This window comes from Apium graveolens, chromosome 4 (assembly GCF_009905375.1).
Source record: "Apium graveolens cultivar Ventura chromosome 4, ASM990537v1, whole genome shotgun sequence".
Lineage (NCBI taxonomy): Eukaryota > Viridiplantae > Streptophyta > Magnoliopsida > Apiales > Apiaceae > Apium > Apium graveolens.
The window spans coordinates 277690058-277696269 of NC_133650.1; the positions used below are offsets into that span (position 1 = coordinate 277690058).

The 6212-nt window shown below is 32.4% G+C and overlaps 1 pseudogene; it reads right to left on the reverse strand.

Moving 5' to 3' along the window:
• Positions 1–340: 340 nt before the first annotated feature.
• LOC141719697 (ABC transporter G family member 1-like) lies at positions 341–1189 on the reverse strand (annotated as a pseudogene).
• Between the last annotated feature and the right edge of the window lie 5023 nt (positions 1190–6212).

Consider the following 6212-nt stretch of genomic DNA (forward strand, 5'->3'; position numbering starts at 1 on the left):
TTTAAGCTTTTGTTTATTGTGTTATTTAACATCGGGTTTTATTGATAAACCGATGTAAATGTACCACTAAAACTAATGTATTAACCATTGAGATATATCGGATTTGGATTGCATAACAGATGTTATATTGTTAAATTAACACCATTTCTAATTGAAATAAATGGTGTTAAATGAATTTGTTTTAACATCAGTTGCACTGATTTCTGATTACCTATTTTATTCATGCACAATGTAAAAATAGAGATGCCAAAAAATAGCCAAACCAAAATATTTCAAATTTAACAAATAACCAAATTAAGAAAATTTATTATAATAAAATAGAAGGTTGAGTTACTTAATTTTATTCTAGTCCGTAAATGTAAAATTCCTTAAATGCATATTTGTGGAATGAGATGTAGTACATTGGATATTTCTAGAAAGGCTTGGGGAGATCATTTGGTAATTTGAAAAATCCCTCATTCAACATCATAGTTCCTTAAAGCCCAGCACCAGTAATGATCCCCATTAGATTATCGGGAACAACACTCGCAACCATCATCATCAGAATTACAACCAAAAGCACGCACACAAAGAGTAGCAAACTAAAGTAGAAAAATTTTCAAATCCACTTGGCAGGACAACGAGGAAATAACCAATTGCTCCCGGGATGACACCAATAAAACACAAGAATGGAGCAGAAGGCAGTCTAGTCCCCGCAACAAATGAAGCTGCTCCATAGTGTCCATTCAATCTTTCACGATTACAACCCGGTAATCTTTAGAAAATGAAGATCGGCCGATAATTGTAGATTTATAGTATTTTTATGAAATTCGATGTATACCTTCATATCCTCTAAAAAAGAAGGGAATCAACCAATGACCATAAAAGTCAGGAACCCCTCCACAAACATGAGCATTGGACCTCTCACCTGAAAATTCATAAAATATAAAGTTTAGTTACTGAACGTTTGAAAGATTAACTTTTTTTTGACATAGACAATTAAATGATGTAAGCTTTCTGATGTTCACCTATATTGAGCCATAAATTTTACCAGTGTCATAAAATTTTATCCCTACATACAAGCACAATGCAATGCATATTACAAAACTTATTCAGTAATAACCAAGATCACAGATATGCTGCTAGAAGATCTTCTTGTTAATACTTGACATTGAGTGATGAAGCCAGCTGCTTGTCTGTCCTTTTTCATTATTATCTCTTGATAATACAAAGTAATTTAATTTAAAAAATTAATAGTACTTAGTAAGTCCAACCAGTAATTACAAATCAGACCCTACATCAATATATCTACAAGAATGAGTAAAAAAAGAACTCGTACTAAATGTGTTGTGTATTTTTTGGATTATCTCATAAACTTTGTTGACTGCTTGGCAACATATCCTAGATGAGAGATATTCATTGACCAGAATGTCAATGGCTTATATTGCAGTTATTACGCTTCCACCATATCCTTGCTTAATATCCTTTATAGAATCAACCATAAAAAATTGCTTAGTTCTGTGATTAAGAATAATTCTTCAGAGAATATAAAAGTCTAGATATGTGATGAAATGGTAGAAAAAAATTATTTAAACTATAAAAATTTAAATTGTTACTTACAACATCAAAATATTTATTAATGGTTCTCTGAAAGTGATCTGAAGGATTTCTCATAGTTGGACAAGAGAAGCCACTATATGGAAGAAACTGAAACAAAACCTAAATTGATTTAGTTAATTGGACAACAGAGTTAGTCTATAGCATAACTATTTTAAGTTAGGTACCCCTGTAGCTCATGTAGTAGGACCAAAATAAATTTTTTTGCCGGATGACAATAGACAAGGAATATTAAACAGGTCAAATAATTCGCCGCTTGGTTGATAAATAGAAGCAATCACAGTTCATTTATCCTCTTTAGCGCAAGTTTAACTATACGATTTATGACATGATAAGACGCTACACTGTGTAATAAACTACTTAGTTCATCCAGAAATAAAAGTTTTGGGCATGTCAAGATTTCAATGCAAATACTAACTCTCCTCTTTTGGCCACCACTAAGGCCTTTCACACTCAGCCCTTCGATTCTTGTATCTATAGCATCCTGAAATCCCATGTCTTTCATCGTCTTCTCTTCCCTTTCTATCATCTTAGCCCTTGAAATTTGGTCAAAAAGTTGGAGTTGGGCTGAATAATAAACTGTTTGTCTGACATTGAGTGTAGTCATAAGTGTATCATCTCGTGTCACATATGCCTAGCAAGTCATAAAACTAGCATTATTTATTCTGGTTGTGCTATATATTTTTGAAAATGTAAAATAGTGCTTTGAGACTTGAGTAGATGTAGATTATATAATATGGATATGTTATTCTCACCGAATTGCCAAAAGTCAACATCTGTTTGTGCCTATTGATAAGGATTTCTCCCGCTTGTGATGTATTTGTGCCTAACATACCGTCCTGCAAATGTTATTTACCGTGTTAAACTTTGAAGCGACTAAAAATTCATCTAAAATCAAATATATAATCCTTCAACATGATTAATCCCCATATTTAGCATTTTATAATTTGTCAAGTTAGAGCCTATGTACACATTGCAACACACATAGACAATAATAAAGTAGAATTGTTGTCACTGATATGTTTTCCTTACAGGAAATTGTAGTGGATTCATAGATCACTTGTGTGAGATATGCAAATTACTACATGTGAAGTAAACTTGTTTTATTCTTGTGGCACGTTAAACGGGGGAAGTCAAGAAACAATAACCCATTAGTATTAAATTATAGAATGTTAAAAATAACAAATGCATGTAGAATGAAACCGATTGATAGTAAAGGTACTAGCTAAAGTATCAGGAACAGTAGACTTGTGTTATGCCCTAACAATCTAGCAAAAGAATTACTGAAGGGGGTTGAATGTAATTCTAGTTACTTTATGAAATAATAAATTCTCTTTGCAAAAATATATGTGTTTAAATAAAGAAAATATGCGGGATAAAAGATTGAAGTATTCAAGAAACAAAGTAAGTAAACATAATGGTTTAAAAATTTTCTGGTAGATTGATCTTTCCTTCAGATATATATATATATATATATATATATATATATATATGAGAACTTTGTGATGCAAGAATGCACACAATTTCTTACAAGTATTTTTAGAAAAGAAGAACAGTGAAATTCCTAACAGATGTAGCTTTTTCTATTTCTGAGTTCAATCAATTATTAATTCTACTTGCTACTCTTGGTTTTTATATATATAATACCAAGTTACACATGAAAAAGACAAAAAGATAAAACAAATATCTAAGTCTATTCACATGTTGCTTCATCTCTCTATCCAACATTTTTGTATTTCTTCAAGTAAGCATGGAAATGGAAATGCTTCTTTGTTCTCTAAAACCTGAAAATGCTCCTTTGTTCTCTAAAACCTGCAAATAGGATGCCACATTCTTTTTGTATACAATCAACCCATGTGATTGTCAAGTCACTTTCAACTCCTATTTGAATTGGTTATCCGTCGAGACTTCAATGTTATTAGTCGATACTCCACATAAGTTATCTGTTGAGTCTCTAATGGATCATTCGTTGAAAATGTCTTGAGTATTTAGTCGAAGCTTTGTAGTTCATCCGTTGAAAGTATTTTCTTAGTAGTTGATACTATTTCATTTATGCAAAATTACAAGGCATCTAATATTTACAATTGACCAACCTATTTTGCATATCTTTCTAATAGTCAACATGACTTAGAATTTTCTACAACTTATAAACTTCTGAGTTATTACAATATACAGAAATGTGCTACAAAAACTTATTGAAACATAAGCTACTCTATCAACAGATGAACAAGTATGGTTATCTGTTGATAGTTACAAAATCACTTAATTAAATCTACTAAGGTGTTTTGGTGAATTATCATCAAGCCTACAATATATTCCTAACAATCTCCCCCAATTTATGTCTACTAAAATTATAGGAATATATTTAGGAGGACTGATTATAACCAAACACCTTACAAAAAAAAACAATCAATAGCAGATAAAAATGATAAGTGCTGCATTTTATTGAAAATTGCACAAAAGAAAGTTCATAGAAATCTCACAAGTCATTTTCAAGGTGCTCATCTAGACTGAGAAAATTAATCCTTTTACCTTGATTGTCTAGTCTTCTTTCCTAGTTTCTCATTGTTTTCTTCTATTTGGTGTTGGAGTTGTCCGTAAAACTCAGATTCATCTTCATTATTGAGATTCAGCATCTCCTACATATTGGGACAATATGATATCGGCCATGCATTTTACGATATAAATTTCTATAGAGAGTTCGAACAGAACGTTAACCTTAATCGCTACTGCGCAAGTGATTCAAATCCACGTCTTCTACTGTATTCCTCGATTCTCCTTAGATGAAGTGTGGGCTTCGATCTCCCAAGGTTTACCTCTCCTTATAGCTCCAAAAATCCAAAACCCTAGCTGGCTCCTTGAGAAAAATGTTTGCCTATCTCAAACACACCTCTCATTATCGGCTTCAGGAGAATTAGAATATTTATAGGCTACAGTAGGGATCACAGATAATTAGGTCGGGCCTCTCAATGACATTCTGAGCCAAGCCCAATGTCATTAAATATTAATTCAATCTACTAAATAATTAATATTTTCATTACCTTTCCTAATTTCATAAATTAATAATTTAATCCGGCTCCCATATTATTTGCTTATTAAATTCCCCATATTTAAGATATCATATGTCCATTAATTAAATTAATTTCTGACAATTAATTTAGTCAACATCTTTTATCCTTGATCATCCACTCAACTTTATAATTGTGTAAGAACAAATATGCATGCAGGACTAAAGCACAATTATCTTTATGAGCTTTCAAGAGGACATCATCACCCGAATATATTCTTCGGACATGGTTTATTTTTATAGTCAATATCCCACTATGTATATAATGTCATTACCCAATATATAAATTTGCAATTTAAAATAAATTACTTATTATATGAATCCAGGCATGTGCATTAAAGACAAGTGTCAATCATTATATCCGGATTAAGAACCTAAGCAATAATAATACCGTAGAATCTTAGTCCTTTATTGTCAGAATAAAAGAAAGAATTATTCTACTATTTCGATCCCGTTCAATATACACAAGTATTATTCAATAGTCAAGATAAACTATTTCTAAATAATACTTCAGTTATTCCAGTGGTTTGTCTAACACCACTTAGACTGTTAACCTTTACTATATTATATAAGGAGTCTGACAATCTAATCTTTTGTTATCCCATTTGATACTAGATTGTCTACAATATATAATATACAAACATTATGAAAACATGCATTCAAGATTCTCAATATATTATTATATACTTTCAAATGAATAGTTAATTATATACCCTAACAATCTTCCACTTGTACTTAAGTTATTCTTTGAGTATATATGTGTTTATTACAATCAATCCACCATCAACTATATAACTATGTACCAAGTGTTTGACTCATATCGCTTCCACGTGCTCCTGAAAATCCTTAGTTGGTAAGCTCTTCGTGACAAGATCTGCCCGGTTATCCTTTAATGTTATATCAGCCACAATAATATCTCCTCACTTAACAAACTGCCGTATGAGGTGATACTTACGCTCTATGTGTTTCACTGCCTTATGGGCCCGTGGCTCCTTGGTATTCGCCACAACACCAGTATTATCACAATAAATTGTGATTTCCTGTGGCAAATTAGGAACTACATCCAAATCCAACAGGAAGTTTCGGAACCATATAGCCTCTTTGGTTGCCTCAGAGGAGCCATGGTTGAGTCTGTAATGCATTTATGCTTCACACTCCTCCATATTACGGCTCCACCTCCCAAAGTTAAAACACTTCCCGAGGTGGACTTTCTCTTATCCTTATCTTTCTGGAAATCTGAATCGGTATATCCAAGAGGCAACAAATATGAGGACCTGTAAACTAACATATACTCCTTAGTCATACGCAAGTACTCAAGTATTGTTTTTACTACACTCCAATGTTCCTGTCCTGGGTTAGACTGGTATCTTCTAACCATGCCCATAACAAAATAGATATCAGGCCTCGTACATAACATGGCATACATTAGGCTTCCATATGCCGAAGCATAAGGAACTACCTTCATGTTCTCTATCTCCTTCAGTGTCGAAGGACACTAACTCTTTGATAAAGAAACTCCATGTCTGAAAAGAAAATTACTCTTCTTGGA